We start from the raw sequence: 6,319 nt of genomic DNA, 5'->3' as shown, positions 1-6,319 counted from the left end.
ACACGTGTCGATTTTCGTTTTCCCCAAGGCTTTCAACTGTCTTTTTTTTTCAAATACTTTTTCTTAGGTGCGAGCGTGACATTTGATTGTGGAACGTACTTTTTTAATTATGTGACATTTGTAACCAACAATAAGCATTTACTAATTACCAATATGTGGTTGGAATCCCTTAATTTTTATTGTATTAAAAAAATACGAAATACCAAATTTTCAATTTTAATAAATTATTTAAATATATATAACATCATCTAGTGTTATTTTTTTAATATAAAATAGAAATGTTCATTTACCTTTCATGTCAATATCAAATCTATAGGTTCTTAAATCCAGTATTTAATTTCTTTTGTTCTTTTTAATATTTTACAATTTTAATCCAATTTTTTTTAACATTTGGGGTTAATTTTTTATTAATTAATTATATATAATTGTGTATTTTTTAGGAAAAGTATTCAAAGATAATTGAATTATAATGAGTTTAATTCTTGGTTTAAAAAAATAACACAAATGATTGATTGAAAGTGAGCATTAGTAAAAAATTCGTAGTTAAAATGTAAAATGTTGGGACCTAGCACTAAATGGAAACTCAACTCAAAACTCAACGATAAAAATATAAAATTTAAAATTTCGGAACTAGATGAATATTGAACTCAAAACTCAAGGGATATTAAAAAACCTAGAGATTAAATTAAAAATAAACTCAAAATTTAAGGATAAAATTGTAATATTTTGAAATTTAGAGACCAAATGAAACCATATTCAAAGTTTGTGAACCAAAAATGTGTTTGTACGGCATTCATATTATTGATTAAGAATTCAAATTTTTTTTTTTAAAGAATGTGAAAACTATTATTTAAAAAAAAAATTGAAAACCATGCTAAAGAAATAGTGAAGAACCTAACTTAAATTCTCAAAACTATAAATAAAATCATTATCCAACAAAGCCTCATGCTCCATTTGATAGCCATTGAGTTTTTTTATTTTTAGTTTTGAATTCCTGCTTTTGGTATCTAGTTTTTAATAACTGGTATCTAGTTTTTAATAAACAATAATTATACATGTTTGGCTATTGTTTTTTGTTTTTCAAAATTGTGTTTATTTTCATAATTTTCTCACCATTATTTTCACATTTTATAAATAAACATTTTAATTTTAAACTAAATTAAAAAAATATCATGTATCTTAATTTTTAAAATTTGGCTTTAATTTTGTAAACACTTCTAAGATGTAAATAATAAAACAAATAAATCAATATATAGAAACTTAATTTTCAAAAACTAAAATTTCAAATTCAAATGCATATCTTAAAGGGGTTGTTTGGGGCACTAAGATGATATAGGATGTAGGAAATTATGATGTCTGGAGAATTCTGATGTCTGTGTTTGGGTATGTATAATTGTTATGTCTGAATTGATATGTCTATATTTGGGTGGGCAGAGTTATTATGTTTGAGTTTATATGTCTGTGTTTGGGTGTGCAGAGTTATTATGTCAGGGCTATCTGGTTCAGTTTTTACACTCTATAATAATTTGTCTGTATGAACACTATTTTTTTAATCTTATAATCCAATTATTGTATCCATCCTATTTTGAATAAGATATTGATTGTATTTTTTTTATTATTTCCAATCTCAAAATATGGTATACAATTCAATTTTATACTATTCATTCCAAACTTCTCATCAAAGAAAGCCAAATGGTTTTACAAAATAGTGGTAATTTAGACCGGATATGAAATTCATTAAATTTATTCCACTGATAAAAAAAAATTAGACCGGATATGAACTTCATTAAATTCATTCCCCTCAAAAGATTTTACATAATTTGATGGCTTTATACATTACTATTTTACAACTTGGTTAGAAATATTTCCATCCATATCTAAGGGCCACATACCATGGGCCATTTGTACATGTCACAAAAAATCAACAAATATTAAAAATCTATGGAATAAGAGAGTAGGAAAAATTACAAAAAATAATAACAAACCAACTTCCAAACACCGACAAAAATATTAGTTAGTTTTGCCCAACAAACGCATGACATTTTCCTTAATGGTAGTAGAATGGCTAAAAAACCTTTTGTTCGCTGAATATCATTCACTAACAGATCTATGAGGGTCAATTGATCGTCCTCCTCTAAACCTTCAACTTGGTAGATCTGTTCGATGACCTCCTGACGCCTCTTGAGCTTAAATTCATATTTCTCTTTCTGCCATTGTACAAGTTTCTCCATTTTACTTTCCTGCACGTCCATTGTTGTGTGTACAATATCAAGCATTTCATATTAGAAGGCAGTCCTCTTGCATTTCGTTCCTCTAGTATCGTTACTTGATCCAGTATGCCTACTGATGTGAAGGAATGATATATCATGCAACGGAAGACTACAGAATCAATAAGCACTTAAACTACATTTAATTTGAGTTTTAAGCATGTTGTTCATATGATATTCATAAGAGGGTTTGAAACACATATTACCTTTGAAAATATCCTTCACAAATTCAGCTAAGATCCACCAAGATAGAGCTTGAAACTCCGAGAGGACTACCATCGAGATCTTCTCCACTATGCTCAAGCTGGAACGTGTGGTGGAAACACTTAAATCAAGTTGAATTGATGAAGAACAAGTGAGGGGTACGTAGGGTTTTCAGGCTATCACTATAGCAAGTATAACTCATAATGCTTAATTGTTCTTCATGCATGGAGCTTCTATATATAGGTAGAATTCATGCAAATGTACAGTGTTGCATGGTGGGCAGCTCCAGCTTGAAGATCACCACCAAAATAAAATTGGAATTTGATGATATTTCATCAAATGTAGTTAATGAGTTTTCCCCAAAATTGGAAAAACCCATTAACTTTATATGATTTCAAAAATAATTTTATTAAATTAATTTTATAAAATTAATTCAAAATAATTAATTTAAATAAAATTAATTTTAATTGATTTTTTATTAAACTTTTTAATTTAAATAATATTAATTTATTTATCTAAATATTAAATTAATAAAATATCAATATCACCAATAAATCAATTTTATATTTAAATCATAATTTAAATATTAATTGATTTTCCAATTTCATTAAATTTCAATTAAATTAAATGTTTCTAATTGTATCATATACAATCAATCGAAAACTCTAAAAAATAATTTTGAACATTTCAAATTCATAACCCTAATTTCATACATCAATACTCAATTTTTTATTCCAATTTAATGAGCTAGTAGATGAACCTAGTAGACCTACAGATCACGAACTCCAATGTTCTATAATTAATTCGTTAAAACTCTTTAATCGAATTAATTACTATTCGTTAACTATCAAGACACATCACTATAGCTTGATAGTCACACTCTCCTTACTATAGATATATTTTTGTCCATATAAATCATAATCAATAAATCAATCATTCACAGGTCGTTCGTAATTACAGTTGGGTCAAAATTACCGTTTTACCTCTGTAAATGCATCTTGTTCCTTAAGTCCTCACTGACCCTTTAATGAATAATTTGATTCATAATACTACACGTGAATCATGTCCTTCTCTATCATGAGAAAGCGGGGCCCTGATTGTTCAATACATGAAATCAATACTTAAGAGAACAACTATCTGTTAACCCTAAAATGGGTAGGAGTGAATTCCATCTTGTAGGGCTATGTCCCCAGCTATCCATCTGGTCTTACCCCCAAAATAGAAGGCTTATTGAGCAGTGTTGTTGGACTACTCTCACCCATGCAAATCAAAGGATAATCCCGAATATACAGGAGTTCATAGCTAGCTTAAGATTAAGATCAAGTTATCCTAGGTTACATAAGTATGAAATAGTCAGTTTTAACAGTAAAATGTCGTTATAAAGAAAAATTACTATTTCGTGGTCCAGTCTATATGCAAACTTATCGCATAGCATGCCCTTACTCACATGTCTCTACATGAATGATCTGTGGATCATGTCATCTGTATTACCTATACAAAATGGGTCGCATCCAATAAAGTTACCAGGATGAGATACCCAATTTCATTCATATATTTATAGACCATTTAGGCTATATACTATTAACTTGATCCTGTTTATGTCACCACATAAAGTTAAAGTATTCATAATATAGCCATGGATGTGTTTATTGGATTTTCATAATAGAATGCAAAATCAACAACTTTATTGAATAAGATACTCAATAATATATTATTGATAAATATAATGTTTAACACAAATTTACGAACTGCAAGTTCTAGGACATTCCCAACATGATGGGTGTATCTGGGAAAACCTCATCCCTCCCATCAACAGTCAGTATGTTCATGTCAGGTATACTTTTTTGTTGCTCATTAACCTGTGATCCCAACCGAATATCCTCTAAATGTTCATCTGTTGCAGATGTTTGATCGTAGGGGATGTCACTCCCTTCACTAGTGGCCCAATCTTTCTCAAATACGATTGAAAGCTCATCATAGTAGGGGAATGGTTTGTGTCTCGAACTCTTCGCGTTGGGATGGGACTACAAACAGGAATGTATATTATGTTAGAACATAATATTATATTAGAAAGAGTTCACCATTGTAAGATAATAATACTATAATGTGTTCTCTTACCCGAACCCATATATCGAAAACCTCTTTCTCTACTTCCACACATTTGAACTAGTCGTTCGAACCAAATCCATTAAATGCATTGCTCAGCATCTCAGCGATTGCACAACATTGTCGCTTTAAAAATCTAACCTTGCACTCTATTGTCGACAGCCCGATGGAAGAGCTAGGAATTTTTACCATAAGTAGACGTTGTAGCTGTTGTAGAAAGTCAGGCTTGAATGTTGCATTATCATCTTGCCAACCTGTTTCTACCAAGTGCAATAGTGACTCTATGATAACGGGCAGAAATGCACGTCATTATCGGCCTTTTATTTAGAATTATGAGGGTTGTTAAGTAGAATATGCGGCGATTATATTAGGAATTCATGAGAAAACGAGTTTGCGTCAATCGGCATTAAGAATCTCGGCTAACCCCCTATTATGCGTTATTATGCGTTCAATTGTTTATTTTCGTAGCAACCACAGAAAGCAATCGCATGCGCGGAAGCCAGACTATCGCAAATACGATCGCATGCGGGGAATCTCTCCATCGTAGAAGCAAACGCATACGTTCGACGTATGGATGTTGCGGCCATTAACTGCATGCGTCCATCGCATAGAAGTTACGATTGTCGAGCGAATGCGGTCATCACATAGAAGTTACAGTTACAAAGAATAACCATAATAGAAGGGTGATCGCAAGGTTGGTGGAATGCAAGCATGAATGCATACACTGGGATTATAAAAAAGATGATGTTAACATTTCACCTACCACGTCGTTAGCAGCAGAGATTCAGAAAAGAACCATCACGCCGCGAAGTTCAAATTCAGAGCAGGTCCATTAATGTTGTCGGCAATCAAGCTTTATAAATAGAAGCCATTGAACAGAATTTCAAATCATCCAAGTTTCTACCCTCGAGTGGATCCTTGTGATCCAGACGAAAGCGTGAGAAGATATCTTGAGAGTTTTTCATCCCCTTAACCATTCCGAGTGACAACCGGAGCCTTCGTCGGAGTCAGAGCTCGAGAAAGTCTACTCCACCGCCCATCTATGGCACTACCGGCAACCTTGACACATATCTGATGGAAGCAAGACATTGCTTCCATCTGACCCTCATTTTCTCTTCTATCTTTGTATTGTATTACATTTTGGTTTAAGGAATTAATACATTTTGTGATCAATACATTTCTATTTTCCAATGATTCCATCTCCATCTTCATTTACTCAGCATCCTTTACTTTCATTGCATCACTGAGTAAGATTGCTAGAGTATCGCAACTCAATCATGCTTTGTGTGAAGCTGTAGCAAAGTTTGTCTATAAGCGAACACAATGCTTGTCTATGAGTAGAATCAACATCAACTAACTGCTCGGGAGGGTAAGTAGTTGATCACATTAAGCAATGTAAGCAAATGTTCACTAGAGATAGGAATAATCTTACATCACTCAGGTTTATGCAATTACCTTGTCTTATGAGCGCATCATTCATCATTTAGGCATACTTGGGAGAGTAGTCTAAAAACCAAGTCTAAGACTCAAGAGAACGGATTGGATCGCATAAGCAAGAATGGAGAACTTAGAAATAAACTCTGTTTGCTACTACACAACATATGCACCCTTTAATTAAGATATGGTGATATGCAGTCATCTTACTTATATGTGAAAGCACGTGAGCGGGAATATAGAGGCTTAGACATAGGCCTCTCGACACTATCGCATATACATTACATGCATCTACATGAAGTGTGTAT

This window comes from Benincasa hispida, chromosome 5, assembly GCF_009727055.1.
Source record: "Benincasa hispida cultivar B227 chromosome 5, ASM972705v1, whole genome shotgun sequence".
Classification (NCBI taxonomy): domain Eukaryota; kingdom Viridiplantae; phylum Streptophyta; class Magnoliopsida; order Cucurbitales; family Cucurbitaceae; genus Benincasa; species Benincasa hispida.
This window is presented reverse-complemented; position numbering follows the sequence as displayed.